A 14,581-nucleotide genomic window follows, 5' to 3' on the forward strand; every position below is an offset into this window, starting at 1 on the left:
CTTTCTGACACATCACTAGTTTGTAGTGGATCGGAAACCAGAAGAGGAAGAAAGGGGAGGATCAATTTCTCATGCTATTTTTCAGAGAATCTCTTCTAATGCCTCTGGGAATGGTGCCACATATCTCGAATACCAGCATCTGAACCAAATCTGATGTCTTTGCTCCCACTGAATAGCGCTCTATTCTGCTAGTAGGCCTACAAAAACGCTTGAAAGCTGTTAGTCACAAAAATGCTACCTCCCAAAATAGTACTTTAGGCAGCGATATACCAGTGCCAGAAATCAGTGGGATTAAGAGTAGTGCAGGTGATAATGATTGTTACCAGAGGCACGAGAACTTGTCCCTGAAAGGCTCTTTTTGAGCACCCTGTATTGGTGGCTAACAGCGTTCCAGCGAATATTAATTTCAGAAAGACAGATTTTGCACTGAAGGTAATGCCTTCTGTTAGACCGGCTCATACAGTAAAGATCCATGGTCAGAGCTGTAGGCACACAAGCCCTTCTTCAGGGCTGATGATACTTCAACCCTAGACAAAAAGAATCAATCTATAAAGTGTAGTACTTTTATTTCAGTGGCAAAATACCCAAGCTGTTCTTAGCAGCGTCGGCGTGCCTGGACCCAGAGGCACGCCGGTTCCCCGTGCCACCCCGGCTTGACCGAAGTGTGTCCTGTAAGAATGACTGGCGTACAGAAAGGGGAGGGAAAATACAGACACATCAAAACCTGGAACAAAGACACACAGTCCCTGCCAGGTTTGGCAAAAATAAAATAATAGAGCTGTCACTGTCCTGGGTTGCTAATGAATTGTGATGGATTGAGATACCTTCATTAGTTTTCTGTGAAGGTGAATATGGAGACCGGCTCCCTCTCTATTACTTTGGTGTAACCGAGGGGTACGTCTGTGCTTCAGTGACTGCCTCAGACACATATTCATGAGCTTTAATAGAGACATTTTGATGATTAGTTCACTGCAGCTCTAATACCCACTCAAGAAGCTGGCTAAAAACTTTGGTGATTAGCTTGTGTTAAGTCGTTACCATCATTTTCAGAGCTGGTTTAAAACTAGCTTTGCTACATCTATGGGAGTTGCAGTGTGCAGATGTATGCCTAGTTCGTTATTACTAGTTATGCATGAATCTACATAACATAAAGGCAGGTATTTTTCCTGTTGCCACCTGAGCTGTGAAAGCAGAGCTAAAGGAAAGAGGAGTTAGTTGGTCACATGTTGAATTTTGGCTTCTCCAGCCTGCAGACAGTCAAATAGCTTCTTAGAAGGTAGCATCTGCTTCAACAGACTCAATTACCTAGTTAAAAATGACTTGCAAGCTAGCAGGCAAGTTTAGCTTGGTGGTACTGAATAAAAAAAGCTGTTTATGCTATTTTTCAGTATTTGTTCAATATCACAGAGTGCTCATGCTTGACTCTAATTGCTTTTCTATGCAGCTGAATATCAAGGGGCTCTGTGGCAGGTGAAGGTGATCACAGGAAGCCCCATGGCTTGGTGTGCTTCAGCTGGGAACCTGCTAACGAGCCTATAAAGGGATTAGGTGTCCCCAGTGCTTGATGGGTGAGTGGTATAGCTGTAGGGTGGTTGGTTTTGGTTTTTTATCCTTCCTTCTTTCTTTCCTTCCTTTAGCACCCTCTTTCCTTTTCTTCTTCTTCCTTCATCTGAGGCCTGTATAGTTCAGCTTGGTTTAAAAGTGATTTGGCATGATCTCTATGTCTTTTTCCAGCCTGCAGTATACCTCTGACAATATGCTTTTTAGTTGCTCTTTGTTCTTATATTCAGTAATCTTTTTCTCAGGAACACATACTGATTTTTCTGGCAGAATGTCACTATTGTAGTGGCAGAGGGCTGTGGGACCTCACCAAGAAATGTCAGCCCTTTGCCATGAGGCAATGTGTCTGCATCTGCAATACTTCTGATGTGTGGTATCACGACTTAGGGAAGAGATTTTCGACGGGTGACAGCTCTTCAGAGGGTAAGTTAAAAGCAAGATGCACTTGCTTCACTAAACTGGAAATGCACTTTTACTTACAGTACCTGCTAACAAAGAATTGCAATGACTAATCTTCATTTAGAGGCTTCAGTCTTACACTGCATATAGCTCGTCATTTGAAATACGTCCAGAGAGGCTGACTGTGTGCGCAGTAAACCCCTGCGTGATGCCAGCCTGGTGCTCAGAGATACAGTGTCTGTGTGTCTCACAGAGGAGTCCTCGCTCCGACTGTCAGGTGGATGTAAAACGCGGGCATCTGATTGCTCGACGCAGTACACGCGCCGTGTATATTTTTAGTGAGTCACAGTGTGCTGAATTGCTTTTCATTAGAGGCTGCTGGGCTGGGTTTAGGACTGGTCCTTGCTGAGCACAGCTTTGGTCCCTGGCAGCTCTTGGGCTGGTAAGCCAGGGTAAAGATTGGGACTTTGACTGATACCAGTGATCTACATCTGTTGATTATTCCCAATATTACTGTCTTCCACATCACGCTTTCAAAATTCCCTCTAATAAATACTTCTTACAGGATCTCCTCCCAGAGTCTCTTCCAGTAAAGCTGAGATGCCTTGGAAACCAGTTCAGTCAGGCTCCTTCCTATGCACGTGGGTAGGAGCAGACCTCATTTCCATGTGGAAATAAGTAGACCTTTGCCGAGTCTAACAGGAGGCATCTTTCAGCTCTCTAGGGAAGCAGCTACTAGGAGACAGGCCGAGCTGCATGAATCTTCACCACGGCTGGTTATTCTCTACATGGTTTTAGCGCACGTGAAGTTGCCCATGTATGCCCAAGGGATGGTGGCACCCTATACGTGGGGAATAGGGGACAATCAGTATAGCATGTTCTTTATGATCTTTACCCTTGAATTTCCTTCCTGCCCGCATCTGGACAGCAACGTTTTCCCTCATGTTATCATCCCTTTGGCAATATCTTTCTTCTGTTGATGCTGCTTTTTTAACTTTTTGGCTCCCTGGTCTCCTCCAGCCCCTTTGCATACGTGGGACGAGTAGTTAAAAATACTTTGCACGATGCTGTATTGAAGTTCCTACCTTGCTGCTTCCAGAAGAGCTCCCCGCCACCCTCCAAAGTACTGTGGCTATCAGGCACTGTCATTCTCTTCTCGTTGTCGTACCCAGAGTACCTTTGGTGTTGTGAGCTCCTTGAAGTAGAGGAATTTCTGGTCGTTATTTACCTGTCTGCTGTGAGCTGATGTTTACACCAGTGTGCTGTATCAATACTACTCCTAGCCTGAGTCACAAAATGAGACATGCCATACTCGACACAGGACCACGTGCTCCTCCATTAGCATTCATTATTTGTGGTCACAGTCAGACAGATAAAGATTGACATTGATAACTGCCTGAGGAGAGGAGCTGCGCACCAGCCTGCACTTCGCTTGCTGCTTTGATAACGCAGAGATGAGAAAGGAGCAGCCACGCAAGTGAGCGGCGGCTCCCTCCTTGCGTTGGCTGGCAGGTGTTTGGCTGTCATCTTCCATTTTTCTCTTCAGAAAGGCAACACTGGAAAGGAATTCCCATTAGCAATTCATAGTTAATGAATTAAGTCACGCTGAGCTGGTAGCTAGTAGCCAGATCACTGAGACTGCCTCTCCCAACAAATGAAACCAGATTTACTGGTGCCATTTTCCGTGTTGCTACCTCTTTCTCATTTGGTATGTATTGACTTTTAAAAAAAAAAAAAAAAAATTTTAAGATTTCCTCATTTTTTGGCAGTGCCTAAGCACCCCACACGTGGGCCAGTGTTCCACCATGCTGTAAAGATAGGTGATAGGGCAGCTCAGAAAGACTTACAAGATGAAATTATATCTGTTACATCTTTCCTAACACGGGCTGAAAACTATCTGGGGCTGAGGCTTCTTCTGTTCAGTTATAGGGTGCTGGCTGCAGTGGGGGTCTCAAGCTCGTGTTTTACAGGAGCTACTGGATATACATCACAGCACTGTTTTGTTTCATGGGTCTCTTGATATATGAATTGCTGATCAATACTTTTTTAATTGTTTGAAAGAGCTCTTAGTGCTGTGGTATCTATTTATGTGACCTTGCTGCTTGCAGGCAAAATATCTATTAACTGCTTTAAAAAAAAAAAAAAAAAAAACCAAACAAAAAACCACCAAAACAATTACACAGCTAGGATTTTTAAAGAAACTGAATTTTCCAGCTGCAAAATTCTCCTTTAAGGATAGTCAGGAAATGAGTATCTAATCAGACCGCTTTAGAAATGCCAGCGTTATATGGCTTATAGCCACCAAATGGGTTCTGTAGAAACCATATGTACAGAACAGACAGACTGTGACTTACGAGCCCAGGAATCCAGCGAGCTCATTTGTAATGGGATTCTTTCTGGGAGGTCTCTGTCATCTTTGAGAGGTGACCGTTGATGTAAGTAATTAGAAATTTTGTGTTGCTTGGGGATGCTAAGTGAAAACGGGTTATTAAACAGGTTTTACTGGAAACTATTTATGAATAATTATCTCCGGAATAATCAGAAACATTTAAATAAAAAGAATAGATATGTCATTAAAAAAAGAAAGAAAAGAGAGAGATGGGATCAAAAGGGATCTGGAATTAGCATTCCTCATTATTTTAATGCCAGAACATGCTTCTGTACTATTAATAGAAGTTAAAGCTGCTGCAGACTTTTCTGACTGCATTTCTACAGCTTGAAGAATCATAATCATCCTATGGCTGAATATCCCTTTCTTAACAATAGCACCTGTTTTACCTTCCTTAGTTTGTCTCCCAGAACAAAAAAGGTCCCGTAAGGTCATCTTCAGCTCTAGTTTACTCATCATAGACCAGGCAGACAAGCTCTGAAATCTTTTGAAAATTGAATAGTCGGATATTTTTTTTCTCTTATAAGCATTTTACAGTACAGCATTTTATTTCTTACCTCTTTTAATGGTATTTCCTTCCAAATACATTTTTCTCCCTATGTAACATGTCATTAAACTCCAGAGCATTTCAGCCTGGACTTTCCCCAAGCATTACGGGCTGTTCACAGCCCGCCTTGTGAAGTCAGCTATTATTCCTCATAGCAGGGTTTAAAAATAATTGCCCAGCTCCATTTGGGGGGGGGGGGGGGGAAGGCAGTTAGATAATGATTTAGTCTATAAGGTATATTTATCTGTTACAGAGCTTGGTAGTGATAAAGACCTATTTGCATATCTGGCCAAATTTATGAGACTGATTATTTCCATGTGCAGGAGGGGCCAAGAGGGTGCCCGGGGGTGCAACCCTCGGGATGCCTGATTGGGAGCGCCCGTGGGTGCACCACCCCACCCCTGCTCCGGGCAGCTGGTGCAGGCAAACCCTGGTCTGGGATGTGTCGAGCTCCGGGGACTCGGGCCAGTGCCCACGCCGAGACGTCTGCTTGAGCGGCAGGGTTGGAGTGTGGGCGCAGTTATGCACCTGCATGTCTGAGATGTAATTTCTTGTCGAGTGGTTTTGGGAAGGGGCCTTCTCAGAGATGCACTCCTGAAAACCTTGTAAAAGGATGATGAAAAGGGTAGGGAAACCAACCCTCATTTGCGTGAATGCTGTTGGGGTTTTTGGGGGTTACAATTTAATAGCTCTCTCTTATTTGAAATAAATGACTGCAGTTTGGATCTGATATAAAGCCCATTGAAGATGATGGAAAGGCTGCTGTTGCTTATAGTGAGCTTTCATAATGGTTATATTAGAAGACTTTTTTCCTCTCAGTTTATTAATTAATTCTCTTGGTTTTCCTTTTAATTGCTGAGACAGAAATTCGATGGGCTGAGTGGCACTAAATCATTCAGAAAATATTTGAAAACTGTGTTTTCGCAGGGAGATGGGGGATATTATCCTTTCCTAGTACACTGAATTAATCCTAGAAAAATAACAAAAATTAATGTAATGGGAGGATATAACCAGGCAGCCACAGTTGAGAACAGGTTATTTTACTTACTTGCCCTGTGATTCTGTGGTAGAAATATGGGGTCAGGTAATAAAACCAGAACACACTCCCACTTAAATGAATGGAGCCATTCATTTCAAGGACAACTTCAGGGTTTTTTAGTCTAGCAATGTAACTAGCTGAATTCCCTGCAGGCAGATGAAGCAGTGAAGGAAAAATGCTCAGAACAAGGATTCCAGGTTATACGCTTCCGAGTGTTAGGTTGGGTTTCCCTCCCCCGGCCCTTCTCTTTGAATGTTGAGGCTAATTGCTCTGGTGGGGCTGGGGAGGTGATGGAGGGGGGAAGGCTGGGTTTGGTAGAGAGGATCTCTGTGAATGTTTCCTCCAGGCTGCAGAAGCAATTGAACCACTAGAGCTCTGCAATTCTGAAATTCAACTAGTTTCAGTAAAACATGAACTGCCTTTTTCTCCCAACGAGAAACCCACCTCTCTGAGCGAGACCAAAGTTCTTGGGATCTGAACAATGAAACAATAATATAATGTTTTAATTTAATAATATTTTAAGATAACAACACTGAGCTCATTTCTCTGCTAGAGGCAGGTCATGAAGTGAAGCATTTCTGGGGCACTTCAGTCCTTCCAAGTGCTGCTCTGTTAACAATAGCATCTGTGATGCTGAAAGCAGATACAGAGGGCTCTTAACTTCTGCTTATTTCTGCAGAAGGCTGATCTTGACTGTGGGAAGACTCCTACTGAAGACTAGAAGAGGCTTCATACGAGCCTTTCCCCCCCTACTCAGGATAATGGTCTCTTTCTCAACAGGTTTTCAAAGGAGGGGAGAAGGAACATATCCTATGGTCAAAATAGAGCGTTGCAGGAAAATAAAGGTATTTCAGACGAGCACTTGTTATGGGTGTGACTCTCCTGCTAGAAAATCAGTAGCAATGCAGAAACATGGCATTATCCTTTGCAAGCTCAAAATGCAAGCTGTGCATTGTCATCCATGCCCTGTAGGACCTTACTTAAATTTGCACTTGTTTGTGATCGTGGGGAGTGGTGGATAAGTGGTTACTGCTTTGCATTTTTGTCTCTGAGTCACTTGGCCTGTCCCCTTCAACAGCGGAGGGCAGAGGGTATTTTTGGATCAGCCAGAATGTGAACCAGGGAGAAGGCACTGCTGTTCTCTTCCTGGAGTAAAGGAAAAGATCGTCTTGTGCAGGAGAAGCAAAGAACAGGATCTAGCAGATGGCTTAGATATCACTGCTGCTTCACAAGACAAACACGACACTTGGACATTCATCAGTTGTTTTTTTCCCCCCACATCATAAACTCTGGTGCTTCCAGCTCTGTTAACTTCAGTGCTCACTTTGTCCTCAGTGAAGAGGTAGAAAGGGATCCTTCACAAATCAAGGGGATTACACCGGACATCAGCCCTAGTGAAGTGTCACAGATCTGTTTCAAGGAATTAGCAAAGGCTTATCTCACGGCTGGCACTGCTGTCATCTGCTGTTCTTTGCTCCTGTCTAGCCCTCTGGAGAGCTGTCTCTCCATGCTTGTGGGCTGCAGGATCTATGGTGGGCTTGTGGCATCTTTAGCGTTTCCCAAGAAATACAGCTCAGGCTTTTGCAACTGTTTGGCATTTTACATGAAGTTGAAAAGACTGGGCTTTCTTTTCCCCTTTTTTTCCCTACAATATTTCATTGTGTATGTGATTCATCTACTGACATCTCAAGATAGCAGATGTCTGGGGAAACAGGAGTACGAAAATGAGTAAGAACATGGGGAAAGAGGTGGCTTCACTTCTGATTGTATTTCTGAGTGAGCTTATACTTGCTTATTTTGTACCTACAGCCGCGATAGCAGAGCAGTGATCCTATCCCAAAACTATGCGATAGAGGGGATGCTCCTGGAACAACAGGAACGGGAGAGTGATTGCAAGGGCGGGGAGCTCAGCCTCCAGCCCTGGGCAGAGTCACTTACGTCTAGGTCATTGCTGATAAATGTTCAATGTGGTTTTGAGGCCCTCCAAGGTTGGTGTCTCTCCAGCTTACCCAGAAGTCTGTCCCCGGGTTTTCCTAGTTTTGCTTCCATAAAACTTTTTTCTGTAATATCTAATGCTTTTTCCTGCAATATGAACCCATTACTCCTCTTTTTATCTGCTGCACATGTGGTGAAAAGATGCTCCCCTTCCTCTTGGAAATGTAAAAATTTTCTGTATTTATTCATATCTCAGTTTCTCCTCATTAACCTCCCTGTTCCTGGTGTTCATGCTGTCCATTCATCTCCTCAGCCTTTCTTATGTCCCTCCCTTCGTTTTCCTTTGTCCCTTGAAAAATAAAATCCTCTTTTCACTAAAGAGGAAAAAACAATTGGAGGGGGGGAAAAAAAATCCTGACTGTAAGATGAGTTTTGCAAACCCTCACGCAGCATCTCAGCCCTTTGTCTGTCTCCTCTGTTTAGACAGCAAGCTCTTCAGAGGAGGGGCTCTCTTCCTGTGTTTGTACAAGTGCTTAGCAGACTGAGGCCCTGATATAGCTGGGTTCCTTAGGGGCTATCGTAATGCACAATAATAATGAACCATATGTCGGTTTAGCCAGGAAAATACTAAAGCAGCAGGCCAGTAGGCAGATTTTCCCTTAATGGACCAGGTATTGCTTAGACAATGCAGACCATTTCCCCTTCTATCCCACTAATAATACACTTCACTTCTAGAGGAAGTAGTCCTAGGGATGGTGACGTGTTTTAAGCTTTGTGGGCCTTATTGTTAGTCTAATTATACTGTAGACGTTTAGAAGTATGTTTCTGGAGTGTTTTGCAAGGCAGGTGTTCACAAGTTTTCTGTGCTCTAACTCTCACGGGGCAGCAGTTGTGAAGTGGTGTTAGCGTGCGGCCAGCCCTGACCTCGTGCGTGGCCCAAGTGGTGAAGTATATTGGCTTGGGCTCAGCAGTCTGCCAAACTACTTGCTTTATTGGCTTTTTTGATTACTTTTGGCTTGGCACACTGGCAGAAAAAGTTTGTGTCAGCCTGCAAAGCATTGCACAGGCGTACCCCTAATAGCTAGACACAGTTTATCAGCCCATTTGGTAGAGGGATCTGGTAGGTGTCAGCAGTGTTGGTTACTTTTGCAGCTAGACGGAAACTCTCTGATTTATTTTTTTTTTTGTCTTTCTTTCAGGCTCCAGAGAGATGTTATCAACATGTTTTATTTCACTCTTACCATTTTTTGTCTTGTTATCATCAAAATATTTTGAGCAAAGTTTTAGTTGTGTAACAACACTTAGAAATGTTGACACTAAGATGAAGCATTTTGACTTTTTTGAGAATAAATAACTTGGAATTTTCATTTCATAAATGTTTTTCAAAGTGTCCTGAATCAAAGCAAAATGGATAAAAGACTATTTTTAAAAAATATTAGAAAGGATATCAAGATGCCTCAGCTTTCAGCCAGAAGCTTTGCCAGACCCTTGGAAGTCCTCGGTAGTGCTGGGTGAGCCAGGCAAGGCAGAAGTGGTCCCCATGGCTGCCCTGTCCTGGTCTGGCTCTGCTAGGAGATGGGTGTAAATCTGCTGGAGCTGTCTAAGGCTGCACCTCTCTGTTGTGCAGAGCTCAGCTCAGCAGGAATCGCTGGGAATAGGGGGAGGGAAATTGAGGATTTGCTGCTTGGTAAATCCTCCTACTTCCCTCCTCCCAGTGGAGACATTTGTGATAATCATGGAGAACGCTACCACTTCAGCCTGCAATAATAACCACGGAGCAGCTCTCTTGCTCGTAATTGCTTTACTGCCCAGGGGAGAGAGAGGACTGTTTTCCTTTTATCATTGTCTTTGGTGTTGGGTTCGGTTTTTCCTTCTGCCAATTAAATATCCCTGCATATCATCATCTCAAGTCCCCTCACCAAGTAACACATGGGGTTATTTTTAGGCAGTAGAAGGGACATGCAGGGTACCGTGAGTCCTGAGATGTTGGGGTTGATATTTATGAGTAAATTCAAGCTGAGTACAATCTGCACAGTCCTGTAAAGTACAGATCTGTTTGAACCAAGAGAAGTATTTTAGTGGATTTATTGTTGTCTTTGATATGCTTTTTATGTGTTCTTGTTAGAAGCTGAATTAAAAAAAAAAAGTGCTGCAGTTCAGTGTTAGCCTGTAAAAACATAAAAATTTGACAGAGAAAGACCTGTCATCATAACTTTCATCATGTTACAAATCCTTACTTTGCCACATCTGCTCGTTACATGAGACAGGCAAGAATTCAGAGCAACTGAGCTTTGAGAAATTCTGTTGCAGAAGGTAACAAGTGATTAAAAGGTCAGGGGAGAGCTTCAAAAATTTTCCTATGGTCTTTTCAGTTCATGAATTTCATAAGCGGGGTGCTGGTAGTCTGCATTGCTGCCTATGTTTAGATACAGATTGGGCTGGGGAATGAATTACAGCGAGGTGTAAAATAAGTGAAATGTAAGCTGTACAGTAAATGTATGTTTTAAAATGGTCGGCGTTTTTGTGCAATAAAAGGAAAAAATATACCGTGGCCATTTTGGGAGCACAGTGGGCGAGATCAAGCGTGGAATGGTAAAGTTAATGGTGCTATGGCGATTCATCTTAGCCGATGATCTTGCCTACGGGCTCTAACTCCGCAACTTGGTCAATAAATGTGATTGTAGTTATTATCTTTAAGAGTAGCCATGGATTTTCAGTCAGAATGATCTTTGCTTTTGTTTTTACCATTATTCTCTTTCCATCTGAAATACAGTCTTCCTGCGAGAGCACTGTTGTTTGGCCGCGTCTCCTCTCTGCTGTAAGCTGCCTCTGAAGGCAGAGCGGCAGCTCCTGGGGGGCAGGTGGGTCGGCCCCCTGTGCCAGCTGAGCTCCCCGGGGGGCTGAGGGGCAAGCAAAGGGCTGCCTCCCTCCTACTGCTCCGCTTGAGCAGCCTTGGCTGTTACCAGAGGCTTAGAAATTCTCCGCAACAATTCTGAGATTAGAAGAATGATAATTTTAGTCATCATAATAAGTAGTTTTAGTTTGATGTCTAATTTTTGTGAGCTTTTTGGTAAGCAAAAGAAGAAAAAAGTAAGGTTCTAACATAATCGAAAGATTACAGAAGCTGAGATTTAATTTTTTTTTTTTAAAAAGCCTCCAACAGTGCGTTATTGGATAGTTACCATAACAAAGAATGGAAAACAAGGTGCTAGCTGTGTTTTCATCTGGTCAGATGATTTCAGAAGTTTTGTACCTTGTGCGTAGAGGAAAAAGGCTTTCTCCAAGGCAGTTTGGTAGCTGGATTTTAAGGTCTTTGGCCTTTCTGAGTTATCTGGACAAGTAACTTCACAGCTGGATGGTGTCAAGGCCACACACAGCCCTCCCATAGCTCTGGGGTTTTAAATGACGGTGTACATAGTCCTGTGTTGCAGTTGCAATATCCTCTTAATAGATAACATTTTAAAATGTACAGAGATACATTTGGTATAAATATAGCTCACAGCATGAGGCACTGAATAAAACATTTCTCTTCACTCATCGGGGAGGATCATGCATAACTTACTCTTGGATCTGCTTCATCACTCAGGCGTTAGAGAGTCACCCCTAATTTGTGAAAACATATGGCTTATTCCACCCTTCCACACCGAGAATTCATTCGAGGCATGCTTGCCTGCAGTCTTGTGTTCACCATCTGGATCAACCTTCTGCAAGTCGGGTTAATCGGGAGTTATGATAAAGGGGAGCAGGGAAGTGCGTTTCTCCTCCTCTGCTAAAATCGGAGGACATCTCTTCTAACTCTTGGCTTTGTTACAGCCTGATGGACTGAATCTCAGGGAAAAATCATGGACCAGGCAAATAGCCAGGTTACTGAAAATACATTTTAGCCAATAATTATGAACTATAGAATCACTTAACTCTTTTAGACTACATCTTGATTAACTACCTAGCAACAGCGAGTTAAGGAGAACTTGCTGTGGATCCAATACCAAAATATCTGGTATGTCACAGACCTATTGTCTGTTTTGAGCCATAGATCATAACTAACTTCTATCCACCCAGAGGTCTGAGCTCCCATTATTCATGCTCAAATTTGATGGAAGAGGCAAATCTTAGACTACATACACTACAGTTTGTCAGGAGTCTGCCACAGGCCATGCGTTACTCAAGCAGGAATGAAATGCATATGTATTTTCACCAGTTCCTCAATCTTAGTTGTGCAAAAAGACACAATTGATTATCTCCATGGAGTGTCATCTGGGTTCCTATTATTTACAGTGGTCGCTCAGTCAAGTCAATGACAAATTGACAACCTTGTTCACTTGTTCTGTTTCATTGTTTTGACTGTTGTGATTAAGCAGGGACTTTTTATTCTGTTTTGGCTCAGAAAAGCAGTGTGTGGCTTGTTCAGGTTTTCCCGCTTGCTCTGATGTTGGATTCACAGTACTCTCCCCTGGAAGGTACCTCAGCATGTGGTCAGAGCCCCCCCTGTGAGCGGGGTGGACAGGCTGCACTCCCCAGTGCATGTCTCAAGCTGGGCAACCTACAGAGACCTACAATAGGCGTGATTGTGACAAACCACCAAGGTGGTGGCTGCATCCCACTTTTATTGCAGCCCGTCAGCTACCCCTTCGTGATTTGTATACAAAGAAGGTGAACTAGCAGCTCATTCTGGGTTTGAACACAGAGTCTGACATGTTCAGTTTTGCTCTGAGGGTCCTCTGTAACGCCAGTGGTACTTTATCACTCTTTTGTAGACGTGAGTGTATCCTTCCGGTATATTCCCAAGCAAGGAAGAAAGTTAATACTGGCTTAAGATATCCTTATGCTATTGAATATGCTGGGTTCATACTAGGGTTAATAGCAATAGTAAAGTCTAAACATTTTTTCTTTTTTTTTTTTCTAGAAAACAAATTGCAGTTTTATCCTATGCTGTCATACTGGTACAGAGCCCCTGTGAAGCAATTTCCACTTCTTTTGATAACTATAACTTCATCCTGTTTCTGAAACAAGACTTCATTTAAGTTAATCCTGGATTGGTATATAGGTACAGAACCATGTATCCATCAAAACAGAAAACTGAAAAACTCTCTTACAATGCCGTAAGCCCCTAACAGTCCATTTACTGGCTGTGTGTAAAACACAGAGTTTGCAGTTAAAGCTGGTTCCCCTGCCTAGCCTCTACTACATGTATACTTTTAGCATCCTGAATTGCCAAGAGTTCTTCCCATCAGAAGATGGGTACTCAGGTAGCAGAACAGTGTTCATCCATACTCTCTGCATGTGAATTAAACTGGACTTTGCCCGTTGCCTATGAATCCAGCCAGAACAGGTATTTAAGCAGGTAACGGGGCACACAGGGCTAAACTGGGGTGGGGGTTTGCATGTGATTCCTTCCAGATGGGTGAATTCCCATTAGATCTGTTGCAAAGTGTTCTCTGTGGCCATGTGCATGTCAAATGATTTGTCAAGATCTATCAAACAAAGGAAAGCGGCCACCTAATCCCACACGAGTCCCTCTGGAGTGGCCCCTCTGGTTCCCTCTTCACCTACCAGCTCTGCTGGTTGCCCCAGCAAAGGGAGACCTTGTTTGTGCGAAGGCAAACCTGTTCCTTCTGTCTTGGAAGCTGCTGCTGTTTGCTTTCTTTAAAGACGTGCTTGTGCATTTTCAGGGCATGTCTTTCATAACTGCTAGCTTGTGCTCGAGTCAGGTTTCCCTCTTTCAGGGCTGGCTTTCAGGTCCTCCTGGTTTTGGGAACATTGAACATACATGAAGTAATATATTACGTGCTTCAAAGTTGAGAAGGATAGAAAAATTTTCTGCACTGGCAATGCCTCTGAATAGCTTTCACAATTTCCTCTGCCCACAACCCTAAGGTATACTTTCTCTCCTGTGCATTTCTGCAGTAATACCATGCAGGGTTTTGCATTGGCTGCAGTCAGCCGTGTCCTCCATCACCCAGCTACTTCTTCACACCGTTGTGTATCCCAGGGAATCACCCATCACAGTCTGAGCTATAGGGTGGGAGAGAGGGGTCAGTGGAAGTATTAGGTGCCTTGGGACAGTGAGACCTTTCTTGCTGCTCTGGGGATACCTCATAGTACATGAGAATGGTTTCAGCCTGGGATCCCAGGCTCAATTTAATTAAGGGTGTATATATATGATAAGATTGTGCCTGTCCTGATCTACCCTCTTTATTTCCTTCTCTCTTAATCATAGCATTCAAAACGATTAAAACAGATTAAAATCAAATAGAATGTAATAGCTGGTTTTCATGAAATAACATTAAAATAAAAGATAAATTATTTACGACTAAGTCCCTCATCAACTTTGGATGGCCATGAAACTATGCTAATGAGCTACCACCCAAACCTCAAGAATTTGTGTTGCCAGACTACCCGAACCTGGCGCTCTTCTCCAGGCCCTGAATGTGTCTCAAATCACAACATGCTGCATATGCCTTTCTTAGACAATCTTATAGCCTATAACTTTTATGCATGTAGTTTCAAAATTGAAAATAACTGCATTCATATGCATCTGAAGATTTATAGGCATACTGAAGATATTCGGTATCTTACAAATGTAAGTTTTTATTAATGAACCCTCACAAGTCACGTGTGTGTCTGGTTAGTCATACCCTTGGTTTACAGAGAGATAAATCGGGGACAAAAAGGAACAAGAGCTCATGCAAGGTACAGAGGAGAACTCTGGCAT

The 14,581-nt window shown here is 43.2% G+C and overlaps 1 long non-coding RNA gene across 3 annotated transcripts in view; it reads left to right on the forward strand.

Moving 5' to 3' along the window:
• The first annotated feature begins 1,528 nt into the window (after positions 1-1,528).
• LOC142603440 (uncharacterized) overlaps positions 1,529-14,581 on the forward strand; it is a 243,949-nt gene continuing 230,896 nt past the window's right edge. For 2 of the 3 annotated variants that reach the window (XR_012837372.1, XR_012837369.1), the window contains exon 1: positions 1,529-1,568. This is a non-coding gene — a long non-coding RNA (uncharacterized LOC142603440). Of the gene's footprint in view, positions 1,569-4,298; positions 4,395-14,581 lie in introns of those variants that run through there. The other variant, XR_012837370.1, reaches the window with a different exon arrangement.

Source organism: Balearica regulorum, chromosome 12 (assembly GCF_011004875.1).
Source record: "Balearica regulorum gibbericeps isolate bBalReg1 chromosome 12, bBalReg1.pri, whole genome shotgun sequence".
Classification (NCBI taxonomy): Eukaryota; Metazoa; Chordata; class Aves; order Gruiformes; family Gruidae; genus Balearica; species Balearica regulorum.